At 38.6% G+C, this 7939-nt stretch overlaps 1 non-coding gene across 1 annotated transcript; it reads left to right on the forward strand.

Moving 5' to 3' along the window:
• The first annotated feature begins 1150 nt into the window (after window positions 1–1150).
• Window positions 1151–1314, forward strand: LOC111767141 (U1 spliceosomal RNA). Its single transcript, XR_002799034.1, has one exon. It is a non-coding gene; the product is annotated as a U1 spliceosomal RNA (small nuclear RNA).
• Window positions 1315–7939: the final 6625 nt, after the last annotated feature.

The following is a 7939-nucleotide window of genomic DNA, read 5'->3' on the forward strand; positions in this document are numbered from 1 at the left end:
ATGTATAATTATTAATGTTTATATTCACATTTATACATTAAAATGTACATGTTTTATATTCTAGAGAAAATTGGATTTCTGTGAATAAAATCTCACGCAATTTAAAAAAATCCATTTGGAAATTATTTTGTTAGAAGTGATGTAAAGATCCATCTTTATTTTTACAAAATGGCTAGTTGGTTTCCCAACATCATTGTGATGGTTAGGCTCCTGTGCCAACTTGGCCAGGTGTTGGTGCCGGGTTGTTTGGTCAAAGAAGCACTGGCCTAATTGTTACTAGGGGACTGTTTCACGGACTTAAATCATTATTAAGTTGATTGCATCTCTGGCTGATTACATCTACAATCAACTGAGGAGATTGCCTTCAAGCAATGAGAGATGTCTCATCCAATCACTTGAAGGCCTTACAAAGAGAAATGATGATTTCAGCAGGCAGAAGAAAGGAGTTCCATCTGGATTGCAGACAGCCAGCTTCTTGTGGCAATTCATCAAAAACCTTCATCGGAGTTCTTAGCTTGCAACTTGCCCTCCTAAATTTGGACTCATGCATCCCTAAAGTTGCATGAGACAGACAATTTTTATTAAGTCTCGTAATGTTTACTGACATCTCCTGTGGGTTCTGTTTCCTTAAAGAATCCTGACTAATACAACCATTTATGGAATAATCAATGCTTCCGCAACTGACATAAAGGTGCATCTTTGTCTTAGACCATGTTGCCATATATTCTGGATCTAATTCTAAATCCTCCATTCTCTTCCACTGAACTATTTATAGCTGGACTTGCACCATGTGGATACACTGCTGGTTGCCAACCTTCTGTTCACTCTCATTCTTATTTCACATTCTTCCTGACTATTAGAATCCCAGTTTTGATCAGCGTGCTAATATGCCTAGCCAAAAACCTATTTTTTTAATCAGACTTCCTTGCAGCTGGGTTAGTCATGTGACACTTCTAGGTAGTTGCAATGTAAGTGAAAATCATTATGAGAGTCTTCCGGAAAGTCTCTTTAAAAAGGGGCCATCTCAACTGACTTAAGCCTTTTATCTGTTTATCTCTTGTCTTGCTTGTGGGAACCCAAAAGTGACGTTGGATGTGGAGCCACCATCTTGTGACCATGAGGTAACACGCTTGAAAATAAAAGTACTCACATACTTACCTGGCCAGGGAGATGCCATGATCACCAAGGTGCCTTTCCCAGGGCCAGGCTTGTCCATCGCTCTCTGGATGTGCTGACCCCCCGCGATTTCCCTAAATGTGGGGACCTCGGCTGTCTAGCTTGTGGTATGGGGGACTGCATTTGCGTTCTCCCCTAAAAAAGTACTCACTGAGGATAGTTGAGAGGAAATATCAGGAGGTTCATTTCTGCCTGAAGGTATTGTGGAACTTCTGTGTGGACCCCAGCTCCCCACCTCTAGATTTCCTATTATGTGAGGAGAATACAACCCACCATGCTCAAAACTACTGCGTAAACTAGGTTTCTGCTTTTTATTACTTAAATATCTGGTAAGGTATTACTCTTCTTTTTTATAATTTTATAGCTACTCTCACACTAAATGTTTTCTTTAATTCTTAAGAAATAATCTTATTTGGTTTTTATTGGAATCTTCTTAATTCATATAGTTGAAGACAATCTAACCTTGTCTTTGGAAACTGACTGCCTGGGTTTGAGTCCTGACTATGGCCCTTAGTAGCTGCACCACCCTGGACAAGTTATTAGTCTATCTGTGCATCAGTTTCTCATTTGTAAAATGTGGATATTGTAGCATTAAACGAGTAAATATGTGTAAAGCATTTAGAACCAAATCAGGCACATAGAAATTGCTTAATAAATATTAGCTACTATTATTTTAAATGGATCTATTTAGAAAGTGTTAATGCTTAGTGGTATTGTCTTACTTATTACTCAAAACAAATATGCTCTTTATTATATTTAATTTCTTTTGTAAGACCATAGAGTGTTTTGTTTTTAGATTTTTAAAAAAACTTTATTTTGAAATATTTTCAAACTTACAGGACAGTTACAAAAATAGTACAAACAACATATAGAAAACTCCAAGTACTCTTATCCCTCCAGTTACCCAGATCCACCAATTTTAATATTTTGCCACATTTACCATATCATTCTATTCTATCTCTATCTATCTACCTACATACCTACATATTTAACTATATACCCAATCTACTTTCTGAACACTTGTGCACATCATGCTGTTTGAACACTTATCCTGCCATGTACATTCCCTAAGAACAGGGATATTCACTTATTTTTATTTTTATTTCTCTCCCCTTCCCCTCCCCCGCTGCCCCAGTTGTCTGTTCTCTGTGTCTATTTGCTGCGTGTTCTTCTTTGTCCGCTTCTGTTGTTGTCAGCGGCATGGGAACCTGTGTTTGTTTTCGTTGCGTCATCTTGCTGCATCAGCTCTCCATGTGTGCGGCACCATTCCTGGGCCAGCTCCACACGGGTTTGAACCACTTCCTCCCATGTGGTAGATGGACGCCCTAACCACTGGGCCAAGTCCGCTTCCCCTTCACTTATTTTAAAACCTAAGTGCAGTTTTCAAGTTCAATAATTTAACATTGGTATAAGCTTGCAGTCTACAATCTGATTATTTATGTCCCAAATAACATCCTTTTGAGCCTTTTCTCTTCCTTTATACTGCATTTAATTGTCATTGTCTTTTTAGTTGCTCTTTTTTTTTTAATTGTGGAAACATATATGCAACATAAATCTTCCCATCTTTCCCACTCCTGTGCAAACAGTTGAGTGGGATTATTCACATTCAAGTGTTGTGCTTCCCTTACCACCTTCTACTACCAAAACTTTCCCATCTCACCAAATGGAAACACTCTGCCCGTTAAGTGTTAACTCCCTCCTTGCCCTGCCTACCGTGCCAGGCAGCCTGTACTGCATTTTCTCTCTCTTTGAGCTTGCATATTCTCCAGTATTTTCTTGTAGTTACCATGGGCTTTAATTTGTCATCCTAAATCTGTAACAATTTCATTTGATTTGATATCAATTTAACTTCAATATTATATACAAACCATGTTCCTATTCTCCTCCATTTCCCCACCTTTATGTAGTTTTTCCCACAAATTGCATATTTATGCATTTTGAGTCCACACCACTGATTTATCATTACATTTTGTGCATTGATCCCTTACATCCTGTAGGAATTAAAAGTGGAGATACAAAAAAATACAATAGTACTGGCATTTATATTTACCAATGTCATTACCCTAACTGGAGATCTTTATTTCTTCATGCAGCTTTGATCTATTGTATACTAACCATTCCTTTCAACCTGCAGAACTCCTTTTAGCATTTCTTGTATGGTTGTTCTAGTGGTGACTAACTCACTCAGTTTTTATTTATCTGGAAATGTCATCTCTCCCTCAATTTTTTTTTAAGATTTATTTTTTATTTATTTCTCTCCCCTCCCCCACCCGAGTTGTCTGCTCTCTGTCCATTCACTGTGTGTTCTTCTGTGTCTGCTTGTATTCTTGTCAGTAGCACTGGGAATCTGTGTCTCTTTTTGTTGTGTCATCTTACTGAGTCAACTCTCCATGTGTACAGTGCCACTCCTGGGCGGGCTGCACTTTTTTTGTGCGGGGCAAATCTCCATATGGGCTGCATTCCTTGCACGTGGGGCTCCCCTATGTGGGGAACACCCCTGCATGGCACGGCACTCCTTGTGCACATTAGCACTGCATGGGGGCCAGCTCACCACACGGGCCAGGAGGCCCTGGGTTTGAACCCTGGACCTCCCATGTGGTAGGTGAATGTTCTATCAGTTGAATCGAACCCGCTTCCCCTCCCTCATTTTTGAAAGACATTTTTGCTGGATATAGAATTCTTGAGTGATGATTTTCTGCCTTCAGCACTTTAGAAACGTCATCTCACTGCTGTCTTGCCTCCATGGTTTCTGATAAGAAGTTGGCACTTTATCTTATTGAGGCTCCCTTATATGTGACAGGTTGCCTCTCTCTTATGGCTTTCAAAATTCTCTCTTTATCTTTGGCATTAGATATTCTGATTATAATTTCTTGTGGTGTGCATCTATTTGGCTTTATACCGTTTGGAGTTCATTGAGTATGTTGAATGGGTGCATCATGCCTGTTAAATTTGGAATAATTTTGGCCATTATTTCTTTGAATATTCTCTCTTCTTTCTTTCTTTCTTCTCCTTCTGGGACTCCCATAATGAGTATGCTTAATGGTGTTCTACAATTTCTTCAGGCCTTGTTCACTTTTTTTTCATTCTTTCCTCTTTCTGATTCTGAAACTGGATGACTTCAATTATCTTATCTTCAAATTCCCTGATTCGTTTTTCTGCCAGCTCCAGTCTGCTGTTGGAAGCCCTTTAGAGAATTTCAAATTTCTGTTCCTGTGGTCTTCAACTCTGTTTGGTTTCTTTTCATAATTTCTGTCTCTCTATTGATGTTCTCTTTGTGTTCACCTATTGTTTTCCTGACTTCCTTTAGTTCTTTGTCCATATTTTGCTTGGTCTCTTTGAGGATACTTGGACCGTTTTTAAAAAGAGTCTTCTCCTGGTATGTCCCAGATCTGGTCTCCTTGTGAGTGGTTTCTAATGCTTTCATCTTCTCCTTTAAACAGAGCCATGGCTTCCTATTTCTTTATATGTTTTATGATCTTTTCGTGACCTGTACATTTTGATATTTTAATGTGTTACCACTGGAATTTAGACCTGAGGTATCTGTTCCTTAAGCTTGTATCTAGCCTAGCTCTTCGTATGACAGAGCTGTCTTTGAATGTCAATAGCTAACAACCAAAAAAAAAAAAAAAGATAAAATGCCATTCCCAGTCTTTTCAGATTAACCTGTGTAGTGCTCTCATTCAGAGTTTATCCGTGCAATGAGCTTAGAGAATATCTCAACGTCAAAGTGTAGGGGACTCCCTGATCTTTTCTACACATATGTCTTGTCTTGAACGTGTGTGTGGCCTTAGGAATTACCGTTTGCACAGGTAGGAATGACCCCTCTCCCCAAGGAAACAGTCCCCTCATGGCCCTGCACTGTATGTCCCTCAGCCAGCAATCCTTGCTCAAGGCAGCCACAGCTTGACTGCTTGCCCACAGCATTATGCAGGAGAGTTCTGTGAGCCGCCTTCTACACACAGAGCAAATTTTAGGATGGTAAGCCTAAAAAATTCTGGTTCGGTCCCTCAGATCACCGCCAGACTGATTGGGCTAGACATCTAAGCTCCCAGCATGTGCTTGAGGGTTATTGGTCCCTCTGGAGCTGGGTCAGGGACTTGCACTGGGTGCACAGGCCAGCTCTGTGCTGAGCCACTGAAGGGCTGGGAGGCCAGCCAGGGTGCTAGGAAATACTGCATTTTTAGGACTCTTTTTCTTGATTTGATGCATACCACTTTTCTGCAATCCTTTAGTGATATCTAGAGCTATAAGAATTGTGTTTCTGCCAGTTCCTACTGGTTGTTCAAAGCTTCTTTGGGGGGCTGGAGACATGAAGCGCCTCATTTTTCCATCTTTAATACTATAGAGTTTTAAACATTTTCTTAACACTTTTTTTTCATTAGACTATTTCCAATTTAAATGTACATGATTATTTTCAGTGCAAGCACATTTGTACATGCCACCCAAATCAAATACCTCCTGGTTATAAAAAAGTTAGCAATGTTTTCTCACAAATTGTATAATTCTGTTATCCCACTTTAATTAATATTAAAATGTTAATTATATTTCAAGGTAAGAAAGAACATTATGAAATAATCAATTTTTCAGTTTTGTTAGTTTAAATTATTTTTAGTAATCTCAGTGATTTACATTTTACAATGATTTTCTTACTTCTAAGCTTCTAAGTACAAAGCAGTCTTTTATGAAAGAAATGTAAAAAGAAAAAACACCAAATATCATTAAAATCAGTTATGTTGGCTGCTTTCATTTCCAATAAACAAACATAATTCCAAATTGAAACATATAAAGTGTTATTAATAAAGAGTGCATCCAAATGTCAAAGTCATGCAGATTTTGTAGTTTGGAAATACGCTGTGAAATCCAAATCCAAATGTCATAAACATTCAAGTGACCTTTGTGTTCCAGTCACCAAATGGCCAAACTGGCTTCTGTTACCATGGAGACACACTCTGATGGAAGGACCTCTGATGAGGTTGAGCAGCATGAAAGATTAGGGCGCAGTGTTGTGATAAATGAGGATATGTGTTCGTGCACCTCTCTCTGAGCGCGATTAAGGGTGTGTGTGTGCTGTGTAGATAGCATTGTTTAAGGCAATAGCTAATACCAGCTATTGAGCGAATCAGAAATATTTTAAATTCTCCCCATGGGGTTCTGAATATAAAAATTGTGAGATTTAGAAAAGCATCATTTCAATTGAAGGACAAAAGTTAATCACAAACGATTTATTTGATTGGGTTTCTCAATAAATATTATTTGATGTTCTAAGAAACACTATGTAATTAAGTAAATAGACACTGGCATGCAACTGTCAACCCAGGTACACTATGCAGATGGATTTTCTCTTATTGATGAGAACTATTTGTGGCTATAAATTCAAACGAATTAAATTTCAGTCCCACATGTCTGTGCCTACTATGGGGAAGGCACTGTTAAGTGCAGTGGGAAAACAGAGATAAGAACGATACCATAGACTGTTTCCAAGGAGTAATAAGTTCATAGACTTTAAAATCTGCTTTATTCCATACCTTAGTTGTAACTGAGTTTCAAGTAAGGACCATATTTCCTCAAGGGAGGAAAATAGTGTACTTGGACATGGATAGCAGATAAATATTCTAGAAACAGAAAGCCTTCAAGGTAGGCAAGGAAATGATAAAATGTGTAGTCAGGGTCTCACTAGAAAAAGCAAGGCTTGAAGTTAGAAAATCAAAAGATAAGTGCAAAATAACAGTTATTAGATGAATGTGGCAGTGCATAAGGCATGAAAGCAGACGCAGTAGAAGTGAGATTGGGACAAAATGGCAGACTAGCATTCGGACATTCCCTCCCTCCCACCAAATATACTATGAAAAAATTATATTTAAAAAACCCATGATAGCATGGGAAAACAAGAAGAGTTTACTTGATGTACCAGAAATTTTGAAGACTCCTTGATATAAATCAGATCAGGATCAGGACTAATGAAACTGGAGGAAATCTCAGCTCATCAAACTTGCTGTCTAGTTTAGGGGCACTCCAAGCCCGGAAGTGAAGAGCCCAAGGGACGCAGAGTGCCTCCTGGTGGTCACCTGGGTGATGGCTCAAGAACTGCATCTTGAGCTGCAAGATGGATGGGGTCTTCCCTTCTCCTGCCAAACAGTGGGCAACAGAGCCTTTGGTCCATAGCCTAAAACAGCCTTATGTGGGCTGAGCCTCAAGTATAGGTGGGCCTCAGAAAGATACCAACACATGGGAGTGAAAGAGCTCCTTTAGTCTGGAAACAAGCTACTCTTGTGGGAAGTAAATAAACGTGCACAAATATTCCTGCCTTGTACATGGGGGTGACATGAATATTTTAAATTTAGAAAATAAGATAAATTATGTTTAAATACGTATGTTTAAATGTAGAGAATTAAGATGGACGTCTTCCCAACCAAAGTGGAAAATAATGATCCATGAATCTAGCAAAAGACAGAAAAAGGAAGAAAACAACCAAAATGTGTAGAAAAAGACAACATGGAACAAAATGACATTAATAAATCCAAGCACATCAGTAACAACATTTTGAATTGATTACATTTGCCTAATAAAAAAAGACAGAGGTATTCAGGTATAAAACCAGAGTCTAGCTATGGGTGTATAGGTTTTTTCAAGAAACATCTGAAAATAGGATGCCCCACCCCACAAAAATAAGGTATAAAATAAAATTATGGATAAAATATACCTGGTAAGTGTTAACAAGAGGAAAAGGCGGAGTAATCATAACATGCAGCATAGAATTCAATGT

This window comes from Dasypus novemcinctus, chromosome 5, assembly GCF_030445035.2.
Source record: "Dasypus novemcinctus isolate mDasNov1 chromosome 5, mDasNov1.1.hap2, whole genome shotgun sequence".
In the NCBI taxonomy this organism is placed as follows: Eukaryota; Metazoa; Chordata; class Mammalia; order Cingulata; family Dasypodidae; genus Dasypus; species Dasypus novemcinctus.